The sequence below is a fragment of the Daktulosphaira vitifoliae genome, unplaced genomic scaffold (genome assembly GCF_025091365.1).
Source record: "Daktulosphaira vitifoliae isolate Bord-2020 unplaced genomic scaffold, ASM2509136v1 Scaffold_1, whole genome shotgun sequence".
Taxonomy (NCBI): domain Eukaryota; kingdom Metazoa; phylum Arthropoda; class Insecta; order Hemiptera; family Phylloxeridae; genus Daktulosphaira; species Daktulosphaira vitifoliae.
In genome coordinates this window covers 76,041,481-76,054,923 of record NW_026099572.1, presented here as the reverse complement: position 1 = coordinate 76,054,923, position 13,443 = coordinate 76,041,481, and the positions used below count along the sequence as shown (strand labels likewise).

Genomic DNA, 13,443 nt, shown 5'->3' with positions numbered 1-13,443 from the left:
TAGTGTTAAATATTTTTCATTGGTCTTTTTTTAATAATAACATTTAAGTTTTACTATATTAAAATATTTTTTTTTATATTCGAAGCCTAAGTTATAATTTAAAATATATATTTAACTAATTTGTAATCAAATGGTACTTAATTTGTTTTTTTTTTTATGTAGGTAATTCTTATACCACATAAATTATTCTCAAAAAAATTTTTGTGATAAATAATATAAAAGTTAACAAAGACATAATTTCTTCCTAAATTTTAAACTAGTAGTAAGAAATGTTTTTTTAGAAACAAGTTTAGTGCTTTAACGCCCATAGGAATATGGTAAAAAAAAAAAATAATAGATGAAAATTTTGGATCTCTATAATAAGTATAAAAATTATAATTACAATTAATTTGTTTTTTATTTTATACTTGATTAATTTGCTTTCTAAACTTACAATATACCTACATTTTATTTTCTAATACAAAATATGAATATACATTTAGCCACTTAAAAATGATACATATTTTTAGCATATAAGATATTTTTATTGAAGTGGCTAGCTCGCGACCTTAATTCAGCTGAAGTGATGCTGAAAAGGTTTTATTTGTATTTTGTTGTTAGAATCTCAAGTATCATTAAAAAATTCGTTTGAACACAGAAATACTTCAAAATATTAGTAAAAAAAAGAAATGTACCTTATTACTAAAAAAAAAAAAAAATACTTGCTGTGTATAAGTTTGAGAATATTTAACACTTTTATCAAAATATAAAATAATAATTAAAAAATAATTTTGCTGACGAATTTAAATAATGTCAATATATCAAATTAGAGGAAAATTACAATGTTTTTAAAAATATATAATTTATATTATTTGTAATTATAATTACATACAGAATTATTGGTTTATTATAAATCACTCAATTATTCGTAATATAAATACAATATTAAAAAAAAATTGATTTTTTTTAGTTACATATAATTCTTGGCCTATCAGCTAATAATTAATCTTTAGAATCAACTCTTATAACATAAAGTGGTATAAATTTAATTTTTTTTAACGGCAATACATATATTTAATTCATTTATAAAATATAAAATAATTTGAATAAGAAAATGACTGGTCAATAACAACTTTTGAATCATTACTTTAAAAGTTATTAACAATTTAGAGTAATGACTGGAGCTGAGTAGTGGGTGCAATTATTTTTATCACTAGTCATTTGCCGACCGTACTTTTTGTCTCACCTAGATTTAAAATTGAGAATAACTTCTAAAGTACTTGTCCAAAAGTTTTTATCGAATCATTTTCTTAATTAGATCATTATCAATAAATAAGTTGGATAATAATTATCCAACTTATTTATTACATATGAGTAATTATTATGTGTGTTGTTGTTTAAAAAAATTAATTTGACACCCTTATAAGGTATAAGGGATAAACATAAAACTTAGTTCATGATTTATAAATAAAAAAAAAACAAGTATTTGAAAAAAATTTTAAAAATATTATTAATATTATTATTATTATTTCATCGAAAAGTCTGCCAGTTCATTAAATTATGATGACACTGTATTGATGTATAATACATTTTGTGTTATGATAATATCAATCAAAGTCGTATTAGAGTAGACAGGAAAGTACGAGCTAAGTAAGTAATTCTAAAAAGAGCATAAAATTTAAAACTTAATTAGATTAATCTTTGCCATCAACTGTTTTAAATAAAATAAATATTTTTAGTTATTTTCATTTTTAGGCCTATACGGGTCGAAGAGTACGGTCGGAAAATTACTAGTGATACTACTTTAAGTTATTAAGGATGATTCTAAAGAATAATTATTAGCTGATAAGCCAAGAAATATATGTAACTTAAAGAAATAAATTTTTTTTTAATATTGTATTTATTTTGGGAATAATTGAATGGTTTATAATAATAAACCGATCAGTCTATATATCAATATATTAATTTATTAAGAATAACATGATAATTTATGTTCATTAATGAATTGATAAATGAGACAAAGTTGCAAAACACTGCATGTCAATTTAAAATATTTTTTAAGTAAAACATTTAGCTTAGTGAATTACTATTATGCCTATTATTCTAATTCCAAAAATAATAACAACTCAACGTGACTGGAGACTAGTATAATTATTTTAATCCAAGAAAATAATTTTAATCCAATTACATTTATGACGTTTCCATTTTTCATTTCTAATTTTATTCAATTATACATGCATATTATAATGTGAATTATGGTTTACACGTTTTGAGTTCTTATTATCCTTCATAATCCTATTATTAGCAAAAAATAAATAAATAAAAATGGAGACCCTAGATTAAAACAAAGCCTGGGTACTTCAGAGTGATAAATTAAAATAAAGAAAATTAAATGGAACCAAAAAGACAATGGGATTCTTTAAAACAAAGAATTATTCTCTACCATTGACGACAATTAAGGATTAGTTCAATAATTGATGTAAATTATCATTTTCGTTAGAAAAAAAAATGTACGTACCTTTTCAATACTTCTGATAGAAAACAGAATAATAAGTAACTTTTTTTAATAACATAAAAAAATGGGTAGTCATGGTTAACTTTTTAGCTGACGAAACACTACGAGAGAAATGTTAAAACAATATTTTTTATGATGTATCGGCGGCCTCGTAGTTTATGCGCTCAAATATTTACATACGTTTTTACCACCACCACCACCCCCACGTTCATGGTTATTTTTCTACGTCACGTTGCCTTCTTATTTAGCCGCCTTATTTTCCTCCCTTTCGACAGTATTGTTGTTGCTGAGTATTACGCAATGCTCTGGGATCTAAAATTTTAAAATTAATGAAAACGTCAAGCAGTTGCAACAGTAGATAGGGACAAAAAAAATGTCGAGCAGTCATGATACACAACTGAAAAGCTGGCTGTTTCTGGTTGGCTAGGGTTGATGCGGTAATGCATTGATGTAATTGATTTTAAAATTTGCGTATGCTATAAAAAATAAAGGAAAAATATTTAAATATTAGTTCCGACTGTGTATACTTCTCGACAAGCAGAGTCGTTAGGCGTATAGAAGGGTAGCAAGATGAATAATATGTATTATGCAATAGGAAGATAAACAAGAAAACACAAAACCACGGTCCTTTGACTGTAAAGTTGTACAACAATCGTAGTGAGAGATATCAAAAGCTTTCTAAAAGTCATGAATAAAATTATCATATGACCCAAGAAAACAAGCAGTGTTTATACATTAATAAAAACCACAAGACCACTAAAAGTTGGTGACTATGTTGACTGATCAACACAAGTAACCGAAAATAATTTATATTTAATAATTATTTTTTATTACTTTGTCAATTTAGCTAACTTAAAATTTTCTATGCTCTTTTGTTTGCCAGAAATAAATAATTCCTATAAAATATAATGTAACATTAGTTAACTTGTTTTCATAAGATGCATTTTAAAAAATGTATACCTCTATAGCAAACTTGTTTATAGACAAATGTAATATTACTTTCATATATATTTAATTTTGTTTAAAAAAATGAATTTCAATCACGATTTTAATAAAAAACTCACAGACATACAATACCAAATAAGAATAGGAAATCACTTATCATCCACATTATGTTACGATTCCAAAGAAACAAGTAATAAAACTGTTTATGAAAAGCAAACTTCTTAATCTTATATAAACATTTATTTTACTAATAATTTTTTTTTTTTGTTATTTCAATATTAATGTACAGAGTGGTTTGTTTATCATTGACCAATAATTTTTCCTAAAATAATTTTAAATAAATGTTTTTTTTTTCCTTTGTTTATTATTTATTTATTTCTCGATTCATAAGTGATTAAATATTTTTCAGGTCCATTTTTAATAATATAAGAGAACCAACTTTATTATTTAGATAAAATCATATATATTTAACTAAAATATTCATATTTTAAAAAGTAGTTATTAACCATTTATTCTTTATAACTTTCAGTTGTGTGAATTAGTTAAATATATATATACAGGGTGGCCCATAAAAAAATGATACAAAAATAATGTCAGAGATTATAGTATACAGAGTGATCGATTCATCGTTGACCACTAAATTTTTCTTAAAATAATAAAAATTTTGAAATTTTTTTAGTATTATTTATTTGTTAGTTTATAAGTGGTTTTATATTATTATTATTTTTTTTAAATATTATCTATCCTATATGTCTTATTGGGGTACCAACTTAAATTTTTTAAATAGCTACAATATAGCCGTTACATACAGAGTGGCCCACCACTCACTGACAACTTAAATAACTTTTGATCCAGTTAATATTTTTAGTTGATTTTTTTTTTAAATAATAGTTATACGTTAGGTCTATAGTTAGGTCTATTAGTTTCTCAATACATATTTCAATGTTTATAACCGTAAAATAGTACATGAAAATTCAAATTTTTACAAACTTCAAAACGCTACAGAATATTTACTACTGAATATTAATAAGATATTTTTTTACTAAAATTTTTCTTAAATTCTACTCTACAAAATAGCTATCTTAGATTTTTTTTTANTTTTTTACATTTTATTAAAAATATTAATTATTTTTAAATTTTAAATAAAATGTAAAAAAAAAATCTAAGATAGCTATTTTGTAGAGTAGAATTTAAGAAAAATTTTAGTAAAAAAATATCTTATTAATATTCAGTAGTAAATATTCTGTAGCGTTTTGAAGTTTGTAAAAATTTGAATTTTCATGTACTATTTTACGGTTATAAACATTGAAATATGTATTGAGAAACTAATAGACCTAACTATAGACCTAACGTATAACTATTATTTAAAAAAAAAAATCAACTAAAAATATTAACTGGATCAAAAGTTATTTAAGTTGTCAGTGAGTGGTGGGCCACCCTGTATGTAACGGCTATATTGTAGCTATTTAAAAAATTTAAGTTGGTACCCCAATAAGACATATAGGATAGATAATATTTAAAAAAAATAATAATAATATAAAACCACTTATAAACTAACAAATAAATAATACTAAAAAAATTTCAAAATTTTTATTATTTTAAGAAAAATTTAGTGGTCGACGATGAATCGATCACTCTGTATACTATAATCTCTGACATTATTTTTGTATCATTTTTTTATCAATATAATCTATGTAAATAATTATTTATAATACCCATTTATTTTTAATTATAATTAAAGATATATGGGTATTATTAAAAATGTATATTTTCAGTAAAAGACGGTAGTCCAGTGAATGGTGTCATTCACCAGTGTATGTCTATAGCTGTTTAGTAAATGTTTTCGGTAATTGTATGTATAAACGATTATAATAAATACCGTGACAATTCATTAAAGATACAATTATTTAGTTTAAAAAGGGTGAGAAAGGTTTTTTTTAATATCCTCCCAGGTATACGAGCTATAATTGACGGTAGTTTATTTAATAAAATAAGGTGTATATAATTATATTAATATTAAAAGGCCACAATATTGATTTTAATTGCACGTAATTTATTTTATAATTTGTTATTATGGTTTAACAAGAACTTATTTATCGGTTTCTTGAACGACATACAACACTCGTGGAAACAAAGCATCCAAAGTTTTTTAAGTTTGGATGGAGTAGATAATAGATCTGTCGACATTATCACTTTTACTTTTCTTGACAGATATTCTATTAAGTTATAGGCTGTGATTGACAACCTTTTATAATTATCATAATTATAAAAACAGACGACTTCCTCATACTCAAAATATATCTTAGACTAGGAATTATTTTATCAATCTTCTTAGTAAATATTTATCTAACGATTTTAGCTTAAATAACAGTTTAAACACGGCAAATTGTAACTATTCACTTTTCCATATCCACTTTGTCCGAACCGAATTTTTTTTAAATTAAATATTTATAACTAAAATTACAATTAATCGGTTACACAGATTATCAAATATTTTAAGCCAACAGTTGTTTAATTATTTCTATGTACTCGAATATAATTTTCTATTGATTATTTAAGAAAAATAAGTATTTTTCTCATCATTAAAATTTGTACAAACTGTTAATTTTTCAAAAAATGATTAATGCGCCTTAACAGGAATACACTAGACACAGTATAATTGCCCCATGGTTGCTGTCTATAGAAGAGGGTCGCTATGATTAGAGTATTCCGGTTTTAAAATTCATTTTCGCTAATGATTTCTTTTTATACAGCGACATAAATATATTTTTGAGCGAGCTGAGATGTGGCGGCTCAGCTAAATAGTTGTAGTAACTATTAAGCCCTCTGAGCTGTTGGAATCTCAGTCCATTTCTGCGCGTTATTATAAGGTGTGATAGCGCGACGTAGTTATCACAGTGTGGTAATATCACATTGCACTTTTAATTTACGTTTACAAAAATTAATTATGACATTTAGATTTCGAGATACTAACATTGTTCATTATGCCCGCGGTGTTCACTTTACTTGGACTTCCCTACTATGGAAGTACAGATATCTTGCGGTTAATTATAAATTACAAAAATAATTGTTGAAAAACACAAACTTATATTTTATTCATGTAACTCAAGTTTGCGTACTTTTTTTTACTTGGATATATCAAAAAGATAAAAGGTAATATTATTTTTAAATAAAAATATAAAAAAGAATTTCTTTATAATTTACAATAACTTGCTCGAATATATATAAACAGGTGTTAATTTAAATAGAACAAAATTAAAAAACTAGTTAAAAAGTCTCAAGTGATTTGACATTATGGAAAGATAATATGAATAGGTATACTTTCAAAAGAAAACTTTTTGTTTAGAAATAGCAAAAAGGTAATATTTTGCTGTGCGAAAGCAATATTCTTAATATCAATTGAAAGTTTTGCGGTGCCCAATGAAAAGAAGTAATTATACAAGATAATTCTTTTATCGTGAACGACTTAATTAATAGAAAAATTAAAATACTGTTGATCATTTTTTTTCGTTTCTTTTAGATAAATGTTTTTCTCAATTTGTCAATTAGTTTATCTATTAGATAATGATCAAATAAACAATCTAGATAACTATGTATGTATCATTTGAAAAAAATTAATTTGACACCCTTATAAGGTATATGGAATGAATATTAAAAACTATTCATGTTTTGTAGTTTAAGGTATAACATTCAAAGAAAACAAAAATTTATCCATACTATTTTTATTTTTCGATTAAATAAGTGGTTCATTATAAAAAAAATCACTCGGTATATAATCCAATGTAAGCGTAAAAAACATTTTATCCGTTATTTATTACTATGGTAATTAGTATGGTAATTTTATTTATTCGAACGAATTTCAATCAATAGAGTTTTAAATTTAAGTTTCACACTTCTGAAGATATTGACTGAAGTTAATAATAAAATCAATATGTAATAATAACAATAGTAAAAATAAAAATAAAATATAATAATATGTATTTATACAGGATTGTCCCACATATTTTAAGATTCCTATAACTTTTGGTACAGTGACTATTTAGCAATATTAATTTTTTTTTAATAGTCCTGTATAATGGACACTAACATTTTATGTGGTATGAGGAACATGTAAAATAAACGTGAAAATTCATATTTTCATAAACTTTAGGACTTTTAAGAACATGCATGACCATTATTATTTATGAATTATAAAGCCATTAAATATATTTACAATTTAATTCTTTCATGACTATTAATATACTAATGATCTCTAAATGATAAATGAATAATAAAGACGAGCGCACATGACCTGTGTCAACGAAAACAAATTTTTCATTATAATCAAACTCTTAGTGCTCATAATTATTATATTTTTTTCTGAAGTTTTCTTTAGAAACAATTTTTTACAAAATAATAATACATATAGAAAAAATACTACTATTATTCTTTGCACAATCATTATTTTTTTATCCTTTGTTTACTTTTTCCCTCTGTTATCTTGATTACATACTTTACCGTCTAAACATATGCAAATTAAGTACTTCTATAACTCTCCCATTTAAATTATCTTCATTTTTTGTTTTAAATATTAACACTGCTACATTGTTCTGAAACAAAGTGTATGTTTCAAATAACGAACTCATATTGAAAGAGTTAAATATTATTGTATTACATATTGTTCTCTGTATAATTGGCTTTAGACTTATTACTCTAATTGAATCTTTAAATATTTTTAACAAAACGGTCCTATCAAATTTCATTTAAACTACAACTCAAATCGATATTTTTCTTAGGTAAAAAAAAATTTGGTTTGGTATATTACGAGTGCAATGGTATGTACATAGTTTCAAACAATTAAATTTATTATGAAAACCATCCCCATTTTTTTTGTTAAATTATATTTTTTTAATAAAAGTATATACATGTATATATGTAAAAGTATGTAGATATAAATTGTATTTATTTTTTTAAACCATAGTAAAGTTTGTTGAAAAAAATTGTTCTAATATCAGATTGTTACTTGTGAAATCTAAACAGGAACGTATTATTATCGTTTTACTATTTAATGGGAATGGATTAGGTAAAATTTTAACTGGTCGATGGCTAATATTGTAATATTACCTTCTTACAGTAGAAGTTTCAAATTTAGAAAAAGTGAGGAATGGGGTGCTTTGGTAACGCTCTATTTTCACTATAACGCACAAACAACATTTCTATTATGCCATTAATTAACAAAACATTGAAGGTAGTGTTCCTAAAAAATCATACTATATACAGTGCACGAGTGTCTGGTATGTACACTTAAATATATAAAATGGTAGTAATAATAACTGTTGTTATATTGTAGTATGAATTATTAAACTCAATAAAATTAATAACATCGGTTTAAATTGTATAATTATTATAGTTATACATTGATATAATTAGTTTTGTACATGGACATGGTACGTGTATACATTGATTTTATGCGAATTTTGTCTATAAGTGAATTTTCAATAACGAATTTTGAAAGTATCTCGTCGTTGTACCTTATGAGTATGTTCAATTAATCAAGTTCCCTTGGTTTCAATAAATACGTGTAATCGTGTAATTCATTCCTAATAAGGTCGAGTGCGTCGAAAAGCTTACAGTATTAGTTTCGTCTTTAAGTATTAATTTACTTCATGCACCATAGAGGAAGAACATATAATATACACCCTTAACTTCATTATTATCAACCATATATGATGTCATGAAACTATTCAAGAGATTTGGTTTGCATGTAACATTGTCAGATTTCCCTTTGTTTCTCTACAAATATAATTATAAAAACATTAATACCCAAATGAAGATATGATAATGTAGTTGATTTACATTGTAATATGTTACTGACGAACAATTTATAGTAAATTTTACATTTTTACAAAAACTAAAGTCATCTTGTGTGCAATTAGAATGTCATAGTATTTTATCACTATTTAAGTGATTACCACTCAATCAAATTTCAATATACAAGTGTATGATTCTATGAACAATGTATTCCTTTTTTTTATTTAAATACTCGTTAAATACCAATTTAATTATACGTTGTTTATAGTCGCATAGAAATGTAAAATGCTTTTGCTTATTGGGATTTTGTAAACTATGAACTTGACATAAGTTATTGTTTACGCATTAAGCAAAGTCTCATGTTAGGTATATAATTCAAGTTGCATTAGTAATTAGTATGTAATAAATCTCCAGAGTCCACGTATAAAATACTGTTTATAGTTTTACAGTTTTATCTGAATCATAATGTTTTTCTAGCGTTTGTTTAATGGGAAATATCATTTTCCTTTTAATTAAAACCGTAAAAAGACCTTTGGCTCTCTGGAAAAGAAAATGCATTTAATTCCTAGTAGATTCAAATGATTTTTTCAACACTGTGTTATTCCTAACACGCACGCATACTCTTGTAATTGATTATTAACTTCTTTGTTATATATTTGTAAACAAAACTTTTTTTGGTTACTATCCAAATTAAACAATGTGTACATTGTCATACATAACCATGACTATTTTTAGCGTATAATAATTAGCAACTTTACTTTTTTATTGATTAATAATTTACATAAAAATTTTTAATTGAAATATTATACTTTGATACATTTATTTTATTTCTTCTATAGCGACAAAACAGTAATCAATAATTAAACAGTTCATCGTAATGTATTTTATAGTATGCATTATGATAAGTACTTTTTTAGAAATTTTTGTGTGCAAATTGTTTTGTGAATGGATGCTGAGTGCTTTAACCGATACGTTTTAATTTATGGCTTTATTATAATTTTTTTTCGTCATAATCATTAATGTGCTCTGAAAAGCCACTAAAAAAAAGTTCAGCGTTCGTCTTAAAAAATAAAAAAATGCAGAATTATATTATAAACATGCAAAGGCAAAATGGCTCCATTAAAACTCATCCAGCGTATGGAAAATTTAAATCCTCGGAGACCATTAGGGCCAGCGTGTAAAAAAGAGTTATGATCGAGGTAAAATAGCTTGTTTGCTTAAGTTTTAAAACACAAGTTATAGCTTTAGCTAATAAAATATACGTATCGATTGTTAAAAATTTAATTTTCTCCGTCTAGATAAGCAAAATTTGGACTTTAGATGATAAAATTAAATTATTCTACTAAAAAAATACAAATATTTTTGATTTTAGTTGAATTTTATGTATTTTCTCATCAGTCTACTGACCTGCTTTTGAGAGTTAAAGATTGACTAAACATTTTTAGTTTTTAACAAGATCTTTATCAATAAAAGTACTTGGTGCAAAAAAAAAAAATAGCTAACTTTTAATCAGTTGATCTTTATGATTTTCATAAAAAATACTATTCCGAAAATTCCTGTACGTTCACAATCGGTTTGTATCTATCATAAGCGATTGATAGGAAAATCATTCTATAAAATGTGTAAACTTCTTTCTACTTTAGTAACAAGTACAGAATAGCTATTGACACAAAGACATAGTAAAGTTCATAGAGTGTTTGTCATTTCGAGTGGTCGGAAAGATCAATTAAATGTATTTGGTTTTTGTGTATAAAATTAAAATTACACCAGTGCGGATAAAAATGATATTTATGGTTTACTTGCAATCTATTTTCGCTGGCAATTTTAAAAAGAAAAACGTTTGAATATTGTCAATTCACAACTATTGCGACGTTGCGTTAAATTATCGGCAAATGATTTCCACTAGTAATTGCACTGCCGATCGATTGCAAACTAATTCAGACGCAAACGTCCCGCACCGCTATCCAAAGCGACTCGTCGTTTCGGGACATCAGTAACAGACTCGCGTCTTCTGGGACACGTTAAAAATGGATATTAATCGCAGGAGTAAGTGACTAAACTTGGGGTATAGACGGCGGTCGGTATACGAACGTACAGAATGGGCGGGGTCCTGGTGAACTGTGCAAAAGGCACTAATTTAATTGCGGCCATTAATTCAGTTTTATTGTACCTGCGGTATCCACCACGGCGCGGCTGTTGTTACGACTTTTGTCCTCTTATCGTTTCCCCGATGTAAAATAACTGCGGGGCACCTTAAACAGTTCAGAAAATCATCAAGAAATTCTAATGACGAAAGTAACGAGAAGAAACGTTTACAGTTTTAACGTTCATTTTTATGCCAACTTCTCGTAGTGCTTAAATACCGAACTACTGTCTCCAACAAAAATGTCAATTCCTTTTTCATGATTTTTACACTAACACAGTGGCGGCTCGTGGCTTGGACGGCGGGACGATCGCACCCTCTTCTAAAATTAATTAAAATTGATTGTACATTCTTAATTCTACATTATTATTAAAAATGCACATTTTTTTTAAATACATTTGTCGTGCGCGAACATTAAAGTTGTTTCCCTCATTATATGCGGATACGCATGCACACACACGAGCATGTTTGGACGACCAGCAGCGTCGTCCCAACAATATTTTGAAAAGTATATTTTAAACGTGGCGTCCAATCGTGTGCGTGCTGGTAAGGTTTAGTGCAATCTTAGGTACGGGTTTTGGACGACCAACAACGTCGTCCCAACAATATTTTGAAAAGTATACCACAAACGAGCGTCCAATCGTGTGCGTGCGGGTACAGCAAAATATTAGTATATTACTATATTGGGCAATTTATTTTTAAAATTAACTACTTGTACGGTCGTCGTTATTCGTTTGCAATAATAGTGTAATCGCTATTATTATTATTTTCATTTCTATTTTCTTCTGCGACCCTTAAAATTATATGTGTATTGTGTTTTATTTTATTATATTTAATTTGACAATTTTTTATACCTATAACTAGCGGTATTATATTTAAAGTCGCACCCACGAGCCACCACTGCACTAGGATACATTTTTTAAAAAATTTCATGGCTTTATTTAACCACGAAAATGACGAATGTTAATTTTTGTTGTTTCACACGTTAAAAATGGAAAGTTCTAATTTTCGGTAATAAACCTTTTTGTCAAAATTAAAAAAATTACCATAAAAAGTTCATTATTTTCTAAAAAATAAAACAACAATAATTGAATGTTTTTTTTTACTAAGCACAGATGAATTTGAACAGATGAATTCAAAAATTGCAAATAATTATTACAAATAGTTAATAGTTAAATCACTTTCAAAGTACAACACGTATGTGGTTACAGGTGCAATAGATAATCATTTGAAACAATTTACATAACTTATATATGTTCTTAAGTATTCAATAGGTAGTAACATGCGTTACATACTACTAACCATAAACTGATAAGTTTTACTATTACCATAGATGCTCAGGAATTTCCTAGTTTAATTATGGACTATAAAATTCCACATTAAATGGAGAATTATGACATTGTGTAATAATATTAAAAGTTTATTATCATGTTAAAAAAAAAAATCAACTTGATAAAAATTTCATCAAAATAAGTTTGATTAAAATTAATTAGGGTATTTATTTTAAGCAAAAATATGAAAAAAGTTGTAGGCGGGTGTTCAGATACCGAAAATTTTATGACAATAATATAATGATTATTGAACAAAAACATATTGTTTAATAACATTACTCAGTGTTATTCAGCACAGGTGTAAATTTAAGATTGGAGGCATTGCCTTTTAAAAATTAACATTGTTTTGTATAAAAAAATTCCACTTTAAAACAAATATGCAGTATTAATAAAGTAACGAAATGAAACGAAATATGTGATTTTTTTAATTTCAAGTGTTTGGTCATTTTAAAATATTTTTTACCCTTGATAAAGTTTACTCGATAAATATTCCAGGCTAAAAAGTCAACTTTTATGATACAAATCCTTTGATGTTCATATGGGAAAAAAACTTTTTATGGCTTTAATTGAACCATGAAAGTTTAATTTATAAATATGAAAATTACATGTTTGTATAATGTGACTTTTAAAATATTAAGTTTTAAATAAAATACATGAAATAAATAAACATTAAAAATTAATTTTTCTGTCAAAAAGTTGTATTAAGTAAATAATTACACTTGTAAACTAAGTATAATTAT

The 13,443-nt window shown here is 25.7% G+C and overlaps 1 protein-coding gene across 2 annotated transcripts in view; it reads right to left on the bottom strand.

Annotated features, from left to right (window-relative positions):
* LOC126897039 (nephrin) overlaps nt 1–13,443 on the bottom strand; it is a 163,421-nt gene that overhangs the window by 69,850 nt on the left and 80,128 nt on the right. The window contains exon 1 of one of the 2 annotated variants that reach the window (XM_050670396.1): nt 2,498–2,580. The exons of the other annotated variant lie outside the window; for it this stretch is intronic. The gene's annotated coding sequence lies outside the window, so the exon portion shown is untranslated. Of the gene's footprint in view, nt 1–2,497; nt 2,581–13,443 lie in introns of those variants that run through there. 2 annotated transcript variants of the gene reach the window in all.